A 16,612-nucleotide genomic window follows, 5' to 3' on the forward strand; every position below is an offset into this window, starting at 1 on the left:
TAATATCTTTAAAATGCTCTGTATTTTAATAAGATTAAATTGATTCGGGTCTTTGCCAGCCTGTTCAAAGCCAGTGCTGTATGATGGTCAGTATTTCAGGAAGCTCTGCATTGTGAAGAAAAGAACTGAAGATTTGTGTGCTTAAACTGAAGAATACCAACCCTCCCTTTTTATGTGCAATATACTGCCTTAGATACATACAAAAATCCCCCCTATAAGCAAGTCACATTTCCCTATCAGCTATGCCTTTCTGATTTTTCTACAGCCTTTGTTCTTAGCTCTTTAATTTTATTTAGATCTCCTGTCAGAAGCGTGAAGGCATTTCTTACTGTGGGTGCTGCAAATACAATGAATTTCTTACAGAAGTGGGTTTAATTGTCAATACCATTTATTACAGTATTAGTTAAGGAGCTGTGCATAAATCAAAAGGATTAACATGATCTCTCGGGTAGAATAGAGGAACAGAACATTATATTGCTCATGTATCATTGATGAAGAATATTTTCCCAACCTTTTCTTTATAGAAATGAAAATTTATTTCCCCCAAGTGAGTTCTTTTCTGTGTTTTCAAACTGGTAACACAATTTTTAGCATTTAATCATTAAAAACTGTGTTTAAATCAGCACTGTGTTTTCTTATGGGTAAATATTACTTTATTTAAATGTACTTGGGATGCTGTCTCAATGCATTTAACACTTCTCGAGTTGGGCGTTTCATTCATGAATTATTCTCTCCAAAGCAATTAGACGAAAGGAAAAGAATACAAATGAGTTTATCACCATTCCTGAGCTGTGTTATAGAGATACTCCTGTGTTAGCTCTTGGCAAAGGGCATTTGTGTGGACATTTGCTGAACCTCAGCTGACCTGTGGTAACTGCTACTCATTACAGAGCAGCAGCATGCTTGTGTGTACCGACCTACAGTGCAGCCAGGAGTGAATATATTATTATGGAGTAACCCCCCTGGTTTAGCTGATCCGAGAGGTTAGGACACAATGTGATTGTGGGCTTGGAGTACCTGTGTATGGAAGAAATTTCTAATGGGCAGTGATGCTTCCTGTTAGCAGGAGAGGTTACAATTGAAATGAGAGTCGGCTCAATTAGAGCTGGAGGACTTGGAGCAAGGAAGGCAGCTAACCTTGGAACAGCAATTCAAGGACAAGCTGGATTTTCCATCTTCTAAGTCTTTGTGTTGAGTGTGCGTATTTCCCTGGGGATGGGTCATAGCTCAGTCAGGAGTTATGGACCTGAGGCAGGAACTGTGGTACCTCTTGTGCAGAAGGTCAGGCAAGGCAGTTGTTAAGATCTTCCTGGGCCTTTGAAGTCTAGAGATTCCAGTGAGAATTACTGCAGCTTCACCACAGCTGGGCTTGAACTTGGTGCAAACAATAATTGCCAAATACCGCACGTCTAAAATACATTATAAATGAAAAAGTACATAGTAGAGTTGCCCTACGGCTCATTTATAACATGACATAGGATGCTGAAGTCTTATTCTTTAGTCTGTTCCAGTTTATAGCATGGTTTTGGGGTTAAGCCATGGTGGGACTCAAGATCCTGGTTCTGACACAGGGTTTCTATTTGTTCTGGGCTAAAGTTTTCACCTTGGCTTCACCTGGGTATTTATTTTCCCAGTATCCAACATGAAGGACTATTGCCTCTTCCAACAGATAACCAACTTTTACATCTCCAGAGCTTCTGCAAGGCAGTAAAAATTCCCAGAAATGTATTTTCAGTCCTTCTGATTTTGAGCAGTGCAGAAGCTGGGCGCTTTTTCACTGAATCTGGCTTTAATTTGCATAATCTCTATAGTACAATTCAGTGATATTTCAGACCCTAAAACTGACATGAATGGCACGCGAAATGTGCCTATATTTTTAAAGTGCCATTTAAAAATAACTCATCATTAGGACTGTGTCCAAAAAACACAGGATTTAAAAATAACTCCCTGTTAATGTGAGCAGATTGGCAGTAGCAGTGTTATAGGTTAGATTTATGCCTGCGTGTCTCTGTGTGTGCCCTCCACGATAACCAGCCCTGGCTTTCTGAGACAGCAGCAGGCACATGGTGCCCTCGGTCCTGTGGTGTTTTTTTCTCTGTCTTGGAAACCCAAAGGTCTCTAGAGACACCTTGGAAGTTGCCTCAATAACAGCCTTGAAAACCTGCACCCCAGCAAAATCCCGCAAGCAGGGGCTCTGCTGTACCCAACACATGTCGCATCCATGGAGAAGGCTCCTCTCTCACTGAATGGGTCCTGCTGTGCGTGGAAATATGAAAGATGCCCTCAAAAATCAACCTTTCAGGTTACAGTACAGATGGAGAGAGGATGAAAATGAATTTCAGCTTTCAAGTGACTTTATTCAGTCTCCTTGATTGACTTGCTGGTTTTAATACTGTAAATTGGGGGATTGCATGTAATGCATTCATGCCATCCTTGTCTGGAATGAAGCAGGAACATAATTTATGGGGATATTCTCATCTCAGCCTTTGAGGAATTAGCTTCAATTAACTCTGTTGGGAATTGTATGTGTTGGGTGTCAGAAAGCCATCAAGTTTTCTTTAGAAATGCCGGCTGCTGTACGCGCCTCATTCTTCGGCTGTCTGAGAGGCTTTAGCTATGCATAAGGATTCAAAGCTTGGGAAATGCAGATCTGGGTGACCGAGTTTCAGAGGGTTAATGCCACGCACAGATGATGGACAGGACTGTAACCAAATGCATTGCAGGCTGTTATAATTCATAGCTCTCCAGCATGGGTGAGAGAGGGTTTGGGGAGGATGCAGCAGCTTCTGAACCCAGAGCGCTGAAAGAACAAACACACCAGAAGACACAGGCTGTAAAATAAGATCTCTCTGGATAAATCTTTCTGACATCCATGAGAATTAGAAAGGACACTGATTTCAGGCCGAGTGTGGCCAGTGCTTCTGGATCTGAGATCTTCAGGCTGCAGTCTGCATGTCTGTGTCTATACTGCTGCTAAATTCGAGGCAAGCCCTAGAGAAAGTGGGGCAATAAGCATGTGGGAGAGGGGTCCCAGCAGTTCAGGGAGCTTGGGTGCTGTGGCAGAGTCCATTGTGTTGTTGTGTCACTCCTGAGTCCTGCTCTGCCTCAGGAGGGCTTCTCATTATGTGATGGACAACCAGAGGGAGGTGGCTAAGCCAGACTCTTTTACAACAAGGGAAAAATACTGGCTTTGGAGAAAGAAGCCTTCTGGAAGAATACTTGACCTTCTTGCTGTTTGTAAGAGCAGAGTGTGTCGGGGAGCCCTGCTCCTTGTCAGACACTGGAGATTCAGAGGGGGAGAAGCTCACCATTGGATTAAACCTGACCCTCATGTCTCTCACACACGCAGTGCTGCTTGTCAGCCTCGCCAAGATGGGAAGGACACACATCCTGCCAGACTTTACTGGGCAGCTGTATCAAAATACAGCACCAAAGAGCCATGAGGCTCAAACAGCCCAAGCAATACTCCCTGTGCCTCCCTTGTCAGTGATGACTCCGTAATTCCCCTATCAGCTGTCATTTCAAATCTGAGATGAGTGGCGGGTGCTTATTTTCACTCTTAGCACACATTCCTCAGCACTCTTCTGAATTCTGTGCTAGTGGAGACAGAATCAGGCAAAGATGTCTGGTGCTTCTTGAAAGCAAAAAATCCCCCTCTGCCCCCACACCCCAGGTTATCACTTTATTATCGAGCAGCACTTGCCAGATCTGACTCTGAAGTCACTTTGCAGCGGGTGCTGGTGAACCGTTTCCCAGCGATGCATTTATATCTAAATGGCTAATTCTCTATCCACAGCTTATCCCAGAGATTAAAAACCCAACCAGGCTAGATTTGAGCAAATCCAAAGCAGGAATTCTAATCAGTTCTGTCGCTAGAAGTGCATTAGTGTGGCACTAGAGAGAGGGTGGCTTTCTTCCAGAAGATACAACAATCACGGCTCATTTGGGCGGGGAATCTTTCTACCGCTGTGTATTGACACAAAAGAGCACTTAGCTTGATAATGCCTCCTGGCTGCTGCCACGATCTGAGTATTAAGAACAAATTAAGGTGTAAGATTAAACTCTGGAAGTTGCTACCTGCTCACAGTGAGGCAGTAGTTGCATCTTCAGCTTTTTCACAGCAAAATATTGGCAGTCAGCACTTGAGAGTTTAAAAATAAAAATTAAGCTCCTGCCTTATGCAGGAAACAATTAGGATCTTGAGTCTCCCGTAATATTTCTGCTTTGGGATTTTTAATCTGCAATTTAATCTGTCATGGACTGCGGACCCCATGAACTCTGGTTTGTCAGAGCGGTTTATTCATAAAGGAGGTTCAAAGTGGCACAAATACAGCAGTTCTCATAAATTGAAAGCCAGCTCAAAGTTTGTCACAACCAAAAAATCCCCAGAGGATGAGATGTAGGAGACCCAAAAGTCTCCATGCTGTACGGAGACTGAGTTAGTTTGGAGTAAGCTCTGTTTGCCTATTTGTACAATTAACATCAGTAATGACAGCCATAACTACAGGGGGATGGGTGTGTGGCTGGGCTGCAGGAGGTGTCCCTTGGGTTACAGATGGTAAATTTGGCCAAACGTGGTACCTTCATAAATGATCTCAGTGCTAAATGCTGTGTAGTCTGGGCTGCAGCCACTGTGGAACTGGGATGAACTGTGAGAAATGAGTAGCAGGGGACATCAAGGCTTGCTTTGGAAATACATAAGCTAAACAACAGGGCTAAAAGGAGCCTGATTGATGAGATGGGGAGGTTGGAAAAAGCATGGAGAAATCCGTGTGGAACATCATACGTGAAGGATGAGCAGCAAGGACAGAGCAGCAAAACTGCAGGGTGGTGGGCTGGCTGCAAGTCCCTCTCTGCTGAGCCCGTCTGATCCCGCCCAGCAGGTCCCTGTCCCCTTCTTGGCACTGAGGCAGGGTGCCGAGTGTCAGGAATTCAGAAAACAGCACCGGCAGCGGCTGGAGCTGGGGAGGCTGATTGACGTTGCGATGCTGACAGTGAGCTATGTGCGTAGCTTAGCTAAGCACCCGTCTCGACATCGGATGAGGAATAGGGGAAAGATTAGGCAACAGCCCGCAGTCATTTGAAAGCCTGACGTGCTGGTGAGGAGGAAGGGATATTTTAGGTGGTGAGAGACATAGTGAATAAAACAGTGGTGTGGTAAAAAAATACAAAGTGGGATGAGGACACCTATTAAGGCATTAGATAGTCTCTAAGGAGAAGGGGTGGTGTCCCATAGTGTGAAATCGGGATATTACAGTACAACTGTACGGTCGGAATTGTCCCTTGATGAGAGCGGTGTAAGAAATGAAGGTATTTCTTCCCCCTGCTTTGAAGGAGTGCCTGGCAACATCCTGTCCTACCCAGCAGTACCAGAGGGTTGCTCGTTCTCTGCAGGTCTCTGGTAATTCTAAGTGAAAAACTTTCCTTCCAAAAATACCTAGGCGATTTGGAAAGAACTCTTATTTTGGTGAGCAACACATGGATAATACTTCAGTTATGCGTTTCCAGCCTGAGCTGGAGCAATTCTGAATTCACCCTCCTCAGGGACTGTGTATTTAGATGAAAATAACTTTCTCCCCAAACTCCTCTTGGGAGCTTGAACATTTTGCTCAATATAATGGACATGAATCGTTACCACTGTGACCAGCCACACAGCTCAGCGTTTCTCCCAGCGATACAGACTTGCTGAGGCTACTGGAAATGTGCAGCTGGATTGGGAAATGCAGGAAGTAGTGTGTGGCTAGGCAGCAGCTTAGCAAATCTTGCCAAAATCTCTCTGGCTGCCTGGGCTTTTCCTCCGTGTTTTCTTTCCTTTCATCTTCATTAACCTTTTATAACTCTGCCTGATTACTGCAGCATTCCCACCATTTCCTACCGAAATGCCACTCTAATAGCTTTGTTATGGGCAGCCAATATCGACGCTGGCCATCGCAGGGTTGTTAACTTCTAAGAGAGTGATTGAGACGGAATGGAGCTGTCTGAAGCGATGCTGACCGTCAAACCACCGCCGGGATCGCGAGGAATGCATGTTAGAGGGGAATGGGAGGAGGAATGCATGTTGGAGGGGAGTGGGAGGAGGAATGCATGTCAGAGGGGAGCGGAGCACGTTAACAGCAATCGCTGTATGAAATTCACCTCCGTGGGTCTCCCAAGATCGCTGATAACGCCGTGAGAAATTCAACAGCTTCTGGAACTCATCGAACCAACTGCACAAGTTTGAGGCTTTGTTTTGCAGCTGATATTTGGGGCCAAGTTTAAAACAACAACAAAAGTGAAAGAGCTCTCAAGAAAATGTTCCCGCTGAATAGTTTGGAGAAGATGCTTGTCAGCTGCTGGAGTCTTTGTGAGCTGGGTGTGGCTTTTTTTGGGTATAACTCAGAAATTTCCATTGTCTAACAGCAGCTAGCTAGGGCATTAAAGTGTCACGGATCACATCTTTTTCATTACACATGCACAAACCTAGAAGATTAATTATAGTCCCCTTTGTAAAGCTCAGTATCCCAAGTGATTAGGGAAGAAATGAATCAAGAATATGAATTTAAGTACCTAAAAGCAACACAGCCATAGCTTGACTAGAAAGAAAACAGCTGCCAAGAAAAACAGTAAAGCAAAAATGTGGATCAGCATCTCCAAGGCTGGGGGAGGGACGAGGATTCGGGGTGCTCCCAGGAGAGTGTTTAGACTGACCTGAGGCCCTGGCACTTGCAAATGGGATTTCATCTTCTGTCTTTTACCGAGCTGGGAGAAACTCAGGGAATTTCTGTAAGGGACAGGCTGGCTAACCTGTGCAGGAGGTGTTGTTTTCCCTCTCAGTTAGGACTCAAAAAATTCTTTCATGTTGGTGATTGCAGCGTCACAGTTAAGGCTCAATGGTCTTTGCTGGTGTTAAGGGGAAAAGACAGCATCAGTGTCCAGGAATTCATGCAGCATGTTTTGTCTTCTGTTGTCCCTGCTACACAACTTCTTGCAAGGTTTTGTTCTGTTGTGCTCTGTGAGAGGAGATGCAATGAGGAGGTGTGAGAGGAGAGGAACTCTCCCATCAAGGATTCCCATGGAAGGTGTTGGTGCAAACTGCTGGCAGAGCACATGTGCTCAGGGGGTGCAGCAGCAGAGGGGTGCACGTGTGTCCTGTCCCCAGCCACGGGGAGCCTGCGATGGCCAGCCTTCAGAGGAGGAGCTGCAGCTGTGTGGGTGGAAAATGTGCTTTTGTGGCTGGAGCTGAGTCATGCTGCAAGGTGCTGTCATGTGCAGAGGAGGGGGAGAATTGAGTGAGGACCACAACAAATCATGAAACAGGGCCATATTCACAGAATCATGGAATCATGGAATGGTTTGGATTGGAAGGGACCTTCAACACCATCTTGTTTCAACCCCCCTCTCATGATAGGGACACCTTCCACTATCCCAGGGTGCACCAAGCCCCATCCAAGTGGCCTGGAACACTGCCAGGGATGAGGCAGCCACAGCTTCCCTGGGCAACCTGTGCCAGGCCCTCCCCACCCTCACAGCCAAGAAGTTCTTCCCAATATCTCATCTAATCCTGCCCTCTATCAGACGATGCTGGAGCATGTAGGTTTGGTCCAGTTGGTGCTCATTCTGGTTTTATAACTATTTTATAACTATGTCTCACTTTCTGACCTCTTGCAAGGAAAATCTTTAGAAGAGCATTAAAAATGGAAAAATGCTGCAAAACACAGCCTTGTACATGCGTGACAGCCCAGAGGTGGGAAGGGGATGCTGGCACAAGTTGTGCTGCAAAACATCTCTGGGGTCTCCTAGTGCCTGGCCCCACTGCCCCTGCTGGGACCTGTTTTTACTCTACCACAGCTCACCAACAAATGAACCACATCACCCACTCCTTCCAGCACTGTCACCAGCTCTGTTTTGTGCATTATGACCAACCACTGACTCTTTGTTTTTTCCTGAACAAAATGCCACTGCTTGTCTAGAGGAGAGATGCAAATGTAGCAAAGCCTGAGTGGGGGATGTAACCAACTCCAGATGTGCGCTCTGAGCAGCATGGGAATGAACCATTCTCTGGGTCTGCCAGGGACAGGAAAGTGTCTGGGCTAAAACTGCAGTGAGGAACATCCAATTCCAGAAAAAGCTTTGAAGGGTGAAAAGGAGAGAGTCGAGGGAAGCAGTTGCTCAGGAAGACTGGAATTTGGGCCAATGGATATTTTTAGCACTGGGTTGGGCAATAAACTGTAATTTTACCCTGCCTTTGGGGGATGAACTAGGAGACCACTGGAGGTCCCTTGTGGCTCCATTTGATGTATTGTGTTGTATTTATCTGTGTTTATGTAGCGTTTAAAGGCTCTCTTCTGGGGGCTTGTGGGTATCTGTTCCTGTGCACATGGATTTGAGCAAGGGGCAGGGAGTTCACAGCATGACCCAGCACATATATCAGAGTGCTTATCAGTAATGATCCGCAGATAAGGGAGTTCCTAAACTCTCATTTTAGAGAAGAGAAAGGTTTCTAATGTGTTTCCATGAAAAGCAGCAAGGGGAGGAAGGACTGGCAGAAGTCCCACACTCCCTTCCCTCCCCTCTCCCACCCTCATGTTCCCAAGGCTTATCTCTCCCCAGCTCCAGGACTGGTGGGATCCCTCCAAAAGCTGATATAAGCCACAGGGGTGGGAGAACGCTGACCCAACACTGGGCACTCGTCCTGAATTAATGAGCTGAGGTGGCTTGGGAGAGTCTGGTCACCATCAAACCCTGGCAAAGGGAGGAGTGTGGTGACCAGCTGGAAACTGGGGGAGACGTGCGGGGCTCCCTAAGGCTTTCCTTGGCAAAACTGAGTGGGATAGATGACTTGTCCAAGACCACAGAAACCTGTAATGTGACAGAGCTTTTACCTATGCATTTTCCTCTCTGAGCTGTGTTTTAGGAGGAAGTAATGTCAGAAAACAGTGTTTTCTGTCATCTTTGGTAGTGTCTACACCAGAAGGTCTCTTGCAGTTCTGCTGTGCAGTTATTTGGACAGGTTTTGTGAGCGGCTGGGGTGGGCTGTGGCTCCTCTGTGAAGCTGCGAAGCTCATCCCAGCAGTGCCTGCTGCCAGCTCTGCGCAGAGGTGCCAGCCGAGCTCTTGCGAAGCACTTTGGGATGGAAATCACGATCTATATTTGTAACACATCAGCCTCCTTAAACACAAAGAGCAAAAAAAGAAAAGAGAAGAAAGAAGCCTTTTTTCTTCCTCCTGGGAGGAGCTCTTATCTGATTCCCGAAGATCGTTTTAGTGTCTGCACTATTTTTGTAGCTGGAAGTGCAGTCTGCTAAAGAGCAGGCAGTGCTGAGAACCTCCCAGAAATTCATTATGAGAGTAGGAGGCCAAAAGTTGAGCAGGGACACGGAAAGCAAACAACTGCCTGCTTTGCTGTCTCTGAATTTGATCTCCCTCTCTGAAGTCCCACCAGCCGTATGGCTCCTGAGCTCGGAGACAGCTGGGCTGGAGCAAACAGCCTCCACACAGAGGTCTGGTAGGCAAGATAAAGTTACTTGATCATCTTCACCCCATCACTGTCTAATGTGTCACACTTTGTGTCTGCTATCGACTTTCAGGGCATGGGATCCTTATGACCATCAACCTATAGATCTGAATCAACTCCTGACCTTTTGGGAAGCGATGGTGCTGAGCTGCAGGGTTCAAACCTTTCACCAATTAGTTGCTCCTGCTCTCCAGGTTGGCCATCTGTATGTAGCTGCCCTCTCGTCCCATGAAATGGTTGTTTCCAGAGGGAAATAACTCAGGGAAGCGGACCCCTCTTTGCTGCTTTTCCAAAAGGTTGAGGGGTGCTGTGATCAGTGTGGGATACCAGGCTGCTTCGCTCCTGCTCACTCAGGAAAAAAAGGGAAGAGCTGCCAATTTTTTTTTTCCACATAGCATCTGAGGACCACGTGATTAAAAATCTTACAGAAGGTGGAGGTTTTTTCCCATTTTCCTTTTTTTGGTTTCTTTTTGGTTAATGCACAATCCAAAGCATTGATCTCCTGACATATGGCTGCTGACAGGTGCCCATCTGCTCCCCCTGGAAGGCCATCTTTCCTGCCTCTTCTCTCCCGTGTGTGTGAGATGGGGTGAAGCAGCAGCGCCAGGCTGGCGCGTGTGCTCCTGGCACAGCAGAGCGGCTCTGCTGGGTGCCTGCAGCCGGCTGGGACGCGGGATGGCTGCAGGATTGCATGTCCCCACAGATGGTCCTCATGCAACCGGCTCTGCTTGTCCTCACCGGTGTCGGAAACATCACTGTCTGCGTCGCCTGAGCGCACAGGGAAGGGGGAGAACAGAGATTTCACTGCTGCAAAGGCCTGTGTGTGTTCATCATGCACGGGAATCTTTGTTGGGAATGGGAGATCTGTGAGCTGCCAGCAGGGAAGTGGTTAAAGTTTTCATAGAGTTTCTATTAAGCCAGGGAAAGTTTGACCTCTGCCTGTTCTTTACTTCTGAGTGAATTCGGGAGATTATGACAACGGCTGTGTAGGCGTGTTCCCAGTGTTTAGTTTCCAAAAGATGGAAATATCATCTTCCTCAGCCTTCAGTGGTTTCAGCAGCGGGAGCTGGGGCTCTGTGTTCTTGGCACAGGGAGCACGGTGCAGCCTGGAAGCCCCCAGCTCCTCTACCCCAGTTTCTTCTCTGCAGCCCCCTCAGTTCACTGCTGATGGCAGGGCAGAGTTTGCCAAATTATTGGCAGTGTGGAAGATGTGGCAGGAGGCAAAACTTCCTGCACCGTGCTCTCCTGCTGAAAGTGATTTATGGCATTTTGGGGGTCATGGAGAAGCCAAAGGGTGTGCACGCACTTTCACTCCCTCTTTCTCTCTGTGTATATATAAATATCTGTGAATGCTGCTACTGCTGGTTTCTGAAAGTATTAATATTTGTTTAGCCCAGGATTCATCCCCTCTTAAATTTGCCTGAGGTGCCTGACTCTGGAGCACAGACATCCTCGGGCTCCCTCTGTTGTCGATGCAGTGAAGCACCTGCAGAAGGTGACCCAGCTCTCAGGTGAGAGTTCAGTTAATTTATTTCTGGCTTATTCTGCACCAGTAAAGCACCTGCAGGCAGCTGGGAAGGGTCTGGACCCACACATCATCCTGTGTATCTCAATAGGGCTCTGTTGCACCAGGTCCTGTACAGACATGGGGCAGGATGGTGGCTCTGACCATAGGAGGTTGTGATCTGGTGGTGCATCTACCTAGAGAGGTGCAAACCCAGGAGCATCAGGTCAGAGAATCACAGAATGGTTTGGAAGGGACCTTTAAGATCATCTTGTTCCAATCCCCCTGCCAAAGACAGGGACACCTTCCACTATCCCAGGTTGCTCCAAGTCCCATCCCACCTGGCCTTGAACACTTCCAGGGATGGAGCAGCCACAGCTTCTGTGGGCAACCTGTGCCAGGGCCTCAGCACCCTCACAGGGAAGAATTTCTTCCCAATACCTAATAAAAACCAGTCTTTCATAAGTTTGAAATCCTTCCCCCTTGTCCAATTGCTACATGCCCTTGTAAAAAGTCCCTCTCCAGCTCTCTTGTAGACCCTTTAGGTGCTGGGGTGTTCTAGAAGGTCCCCTCAGAGCCTTCTTTTCCCCAGGCTGAACACCCCCAGCTCTCTCATCCTGTTTTCACAGCAGAGGTGCTCCAGCCTTTGGAGCACCTTCATGGCCTCCTCTGGGCTTGCTCTGACAGTTCCATGTCTTTCTTGTGTTGGGGGTCCCAGAGCTGGATGCAGCAGTGCAGGTGAGCTCTCAGCAGAGCAGAGTGCAGGGGGACAATTCCCCTCCCTCACCCTCACGCTGTGGGGATGCAGCCCAGGACACAGGTGACTTTCTGGGCTGCCAGCACACTTTGCTAGGTCATGTCCAGCCTCTCATCCACCAACATCCCTAAATCCTTCTCCTCATGGCTGCTCTCAGCCCATTCTCTTCGCATCTCTTACCTGTGCTTGGGATTGCCCTGACTGAGCTGCAGGATCTTGCACTTGACCTTGTTGAGCTTCATGAGGTTTACATGGGCCCAGCCTGTCGAGGTCCCTCTGGATGGCCAGCTTAGGGTGGAAGCAGAGAAACTCATGCTTGTCTGGACCAGCCAGCCAATATACGGTCCTGAAAGCACCTGCCCCATAATCCCAAACCCTCTGACACGCCCTTGTCCATTGCTTCATAATGAAGGAGACTTGGAAGAAGGGCAGTGAGATGCCATTGCAAAGGGAAGCTGTCAGCCCAATGAACTTGTGGTGGGCCCATCCTGCAGCTGCTCAGGGAGGGGAGCTGGCATCTCCAGAGTGAGGAGGAATGAAACAGCCAGGAGAGATGAGAGATAGGGCAGGGCACACCTTGAGATGAAAGACGTGTGGTTTGTGTTTGAGGAGTAGTGACGTTCAGTATTTATTTCTTCATTTACTCAGTGCCTGAACAAGTTTATCTTGAAGCCCTGAACAAGTGTCATTAATGTTTCCTTTGAGCAAACAAGGCCCTTTGATAATGCTTACCCTCTTCTGACCTTTATTTTAATTTTGAATTATACTAATTAACACCGATCATTCATTCAAACACTAAACTGGTTGTTCCTGCTAAATGCAAAGCAAATGCTTTGTGTTCATGAGCAAAATGTGGGCAGGCTTCTGTAGGGAAACTCCAGGGCTGTGGGACACTGGTACTGGTGTGTTCAAACAAGGGAATTTCCTCCCTGGTCCTGGGGGAGTAGCTGGGAATTACACATCCCTTAGGAGAGGAGAGGGAGCTCCATGGATTGTGGGACAGTGCTGGCACTCAGAACCAGGTACACACTTTTCTTTAAGCTTTTTTCTGAAGTGCCTGGTTTTCAGCTCCCTTGGTGACTGCATCTGGTGATGGCTGAACAGTTTTGCCTTGATACCAATGCCTAGAGTTTTGCTCCCCACCACTGCCTGGAGTGCTGACCAAGGATGTGCTGCCTCTGGTCATGAGGGATGATCCTCTGTGCTCAGAGGAAGGTTCATTCACCCTGTGCACCGACCTCAGCCTGCTCTCCAGAGCAAACCTGCCTACCAACCCAACCAAAATTCCTCAGACCTGTGCTTGGAGGTGGTCTTCACCCAGTTTCTCCAAAATACAGGCAGAGAGGCGGGGTTCAGTTTGTGCCAGAGGGTCTCTGTGGCCAGAAGATCTGGGATAGGTTTGGAGGAGGAGGAAGAAGTTTTACTGCAGGGAGACCAAGGGCCAGGGTTTTCTTTCTCTGCATAAGTCATACCTGGGCATTTCACTTGGATAACTCCTGGAGAGTGAGATGTCTTACTGTGAGAAGAGCTCTCTGGTGCACTCACCATGGGGCTGCTGGTGGTGTGAAGGAGGAATTGGACATTTCCCCACATTTCCTACACAAGCTATAAAACAAGATTTTGAGCTCCAATGTGAAATCCTCCCTGTGTCATATGAGTATGAGTAACCACTGTAGCTAGGCAGACTGTGGCCAGAACGTAGAGGCCAGGGATTTGGAGGTCAAATCTGAGAGGAAGCAACTCTACCAGAGCTTTAGTTTCCTCTCTGAGGAATGGGGCTAAAAGATTTCCCTGCAGACAGTCCTGGATCTCCACACCAAAGTGCTTTTTATCTTGTTTAGATTAGATACTAAGCAAGACAGCAGCACTGCTGAAAGACAGGACCCATCTATTTTGGTCTAATATTTTGCACTGTCTAACACTCTGCCATCATTGTGGGCCCACGATATTTCTAGCACAAGCAAGGGAAGATAAAACATTCGCTGGCAATGAATGTCAAGCCTGTAACAGCTTCCAGAGCAGGCCAGTAGATATAATTACGACTTTGTATGACCAACAGCTTGGCACAGCTAAACAAAACCTCTTCCTAGACCCCATCAGAGTTTTTAGCACCCACAGAACAATCTGTTTTGCACAACTCCATGTCTGTTAGAAACTGAGCCTGCCTTTAGCCATGCCTCCTCAGCCTGTAAGTCCTGTGACTCTGATTTTAAGCAGGATAGTTTAAACTTCTCGTTCAAGAGCCCCACCACATCAGAGGGCAGCAAATGAATCACCTACATGCCTTTATCTGATGGTGTGTTTTTGTAAAATGAGCCACATGCAGTGAGGAACTTGCTGTTGCAGGGAATTTGTGTTTACATAAATCTCCAGCCCACAGATTTATTTTCCTCTGCCATTCCCTGTATATAAAATCCTCATTGGGAACTATTTAAAACCCATCAGCATACAAATAGTTTACAAACTGAAGCTGGAAAAGGGGAGGAAATTTTGCATGATTGCAAAGGGATGTAGTGTTTAGGGAGCTGGTCTTGCACCTCTGGGGAGACCTTAGAGCACTTTCCAGTACCTAAAGGAGCTCCAAGAGAGCTGGAGAGGGGCTTTGGACAAGGACATGGGGTGACAGGACAAGGGGGAATGGCTTTAAGCTGAAGGAGGGGAGATTTAGATTAGATATTAAGCAAGAGATTTTCTCTGTTTGGGTTTTTTTTAATGCAGAAAGGAAGGCTTATGTTAAATGCCCATGAAGACACCTATACCTAAGGACATCAATAGCACATTATCTCTACTCCTGGCAAGAATGAATCAATTTATCACACATCAAGAAAATGCTTGCAAGCCTTGAATGTTGAAAGGGCTCTGAAGCACAGTGTTTCAGATCTGCAGTGATGCTTAATTATCCTCAAAAGCCTTGAGATCAGGCCCTGAAACCCCCCTGATTTATGTGATTTGGCTGACCCCCAATCCTCACCTTGCTGTCTTGATCCAAACATCCCCCAGCAAAACAGCTCCTGTACCCTCCCTTTTGGAGGCTCTTGCACACAAAATCACAGGCTTGCCAAGCCACGCACTGCAAACTTGGACAATACCAGAAGTGATTTTCTCAGGCAGCCCTAATTCTCTCTCCCTGTCCATACTTTTCCCCTAGGTCTGTTTGGGGCTACCTGCCTCCCACTCACGGTTTCCTTTTCTCGTCCTGCCACTGAATCCTACCCTAATCCAGGTTTTCCTTTCCTCCATATGTTTATGCTTTCCTGAGCAGAATTTAAAAGTTCTTCCTAATGAACACAACAGCAGCCTCCAGTCCTGAGGACTGGGTCCTTTGCAGATGAAGCTGAGAGTGTGGCTACAACAGATGGTTTGGAAAATCTACTTTGATCACAGAATCATAGAATGGTTCAGGTTGGAAGACACCTTCAAGATCATCCAGTTCCAACCCCTTGCCATGGGCCGGGACACCTTCCACTAGGCCAGGTTGCTCCAAGCTCCATCCAAGCTGGCCTGGAACACTGCCAGGGATCGGGCAGCCACAGCTTCTGTGGGCAGCGTGTGCCAGGGCCTCACCACCCTCACGGGGAAGAATTGTTTCCTAACATCTACTCTAACCCCACCCTCTGCCAGTTTAAAGCCATTCCCCCTTCTCCTATCAATACATGTCCCCCCACCAGAGCTTGCCTGGGTGTTTTTGCAGCAGGGAGCCTCTGCTCCTGCGTCACCAAAGGAGGGCAATGCTGCTGCCATGTCCCTTTCCTGGTGGTGTCTCTTGGAGGATAGTCCTGTCCCAAGGAGCACGTCCCTTCCCAAGCCTTATGCCAGGCTCAGCCTAGTTCTGGGAAAACCCTTTGGCTCACACGTCACTAAGAGCTGGCCCAGAGCCTTTTTTGCAGGATGCAGAACACATCTGGCGCTGTGTGCGTGGGCTTCGATTATGGTGCTGAGAGTTGATCATCACCTACTTAACCCTGCCTTAGACGAGCTCGTTGTGCTGCCCCAGGTTACTCTGTTTGCCGGGGTTGCTGCAGGGAACAACAGCTTGTGCACGCAGACATCATTAAAGGCAGGCTCGTGTGTGAGGCACATGCAGTAACTGGGCTGCACTAATAGGCTGTGTCTGTTATTAACATTACTGAGATGCCCGGGGCTCAGGCTGGGATCAGCGCTCTTGGTGCCATGCAGGTATTTGGGAAAGAAATTCTGATGTAAGCACAAAGTAGTTTGCAAGGGGATTTTGTGAGGAGCTGATCACTGCCCTGTGCAGGTTTGGCTTGAGGGTTTTCTGTGCCAGGAAGGACATTATTCAAAAGCCAGTGCTGGAGCTGGCAGAAGGATGGAGTCTCTGTCTGCTGCCGTTGCAGGGGTCCTGACTCTCCTTGATGGGTTGGAAAGGAGGGAGAAAGCAGAGATGCAAGGGGGGTTTGCTCTGCTCTGAAGAGATCTTTTTGGTGGTAGGGCAGTGTGATGACTTGCTGGGCAGAACAGCTCGGTCAGTGCATGGGCTTGGGCTGCATGTTTGAAAGGAAACCAGAGAACCTGTGGATGCCTCATTCCTGAAAGTGTTCAAGGCCAGGTTGGAGGGGGCTTGGAGCAACCTGGCCTAGGGAAGGGTGTCCCTGCTCATTGCAGGGGGCGTGGAAAAGCAGCGGCAAAAAGGAAGTGGGGACAAGAGCCAGAGCAGAGAGGAGAAAAGAGGGATCAGAGAAAGTGTAAAACTTAAGCTCGGTCATTCCTGTGGATAATTTTGGGACACTTGTTTGCATGAGGATTCAACAGGGATGTGTCCCAGCAGATGGTCTGCCCTGGCCTCTCCAGCCTCTCTGCTGCCTGCAGCCACCTCAGCAGTAACTCCAGCAAGCTGGAGA

At 47.8% G+C, this 16,612-nt stretch overlaps 1 long non-coding RNA gene across 1 annotated transcript; it reads right to left on the reverse strand.

Annotated features, from left to right (window-relative positions):
• Positions 1-370: 370 nt before the first annotated feature.
• Positions 371-12,102, reverse strand: LOC116446048. The gene is made up of 2 exons (XR_004241011.1): positions 11,934-12,102; positions 371-2,800 (listed from the first exon to the last, which is right to left on the reverse strand). It is a non-coding gene; the product is annotated as an uncharacterized LOC116446048 (long non-coding RNA).
• Between the last annotated feature and the right edge of the window lie 4,510 nt (positions 12,103-16,612).

Source organism: Corvus moneduloides, chromosome 6 (assembly GCF_009650955.1).
Source record: "Corvus moneduloides isolate bCorMon1 chromosome 6, bCorMon1.pri, whole genome shotgun sequence".
Classification (NCBI taxonomy): Eukaryota; Metazoa; Chordata; class Aves; order Passeriformes; family Corvidae; genus Corvus; species Corvus moneduloides.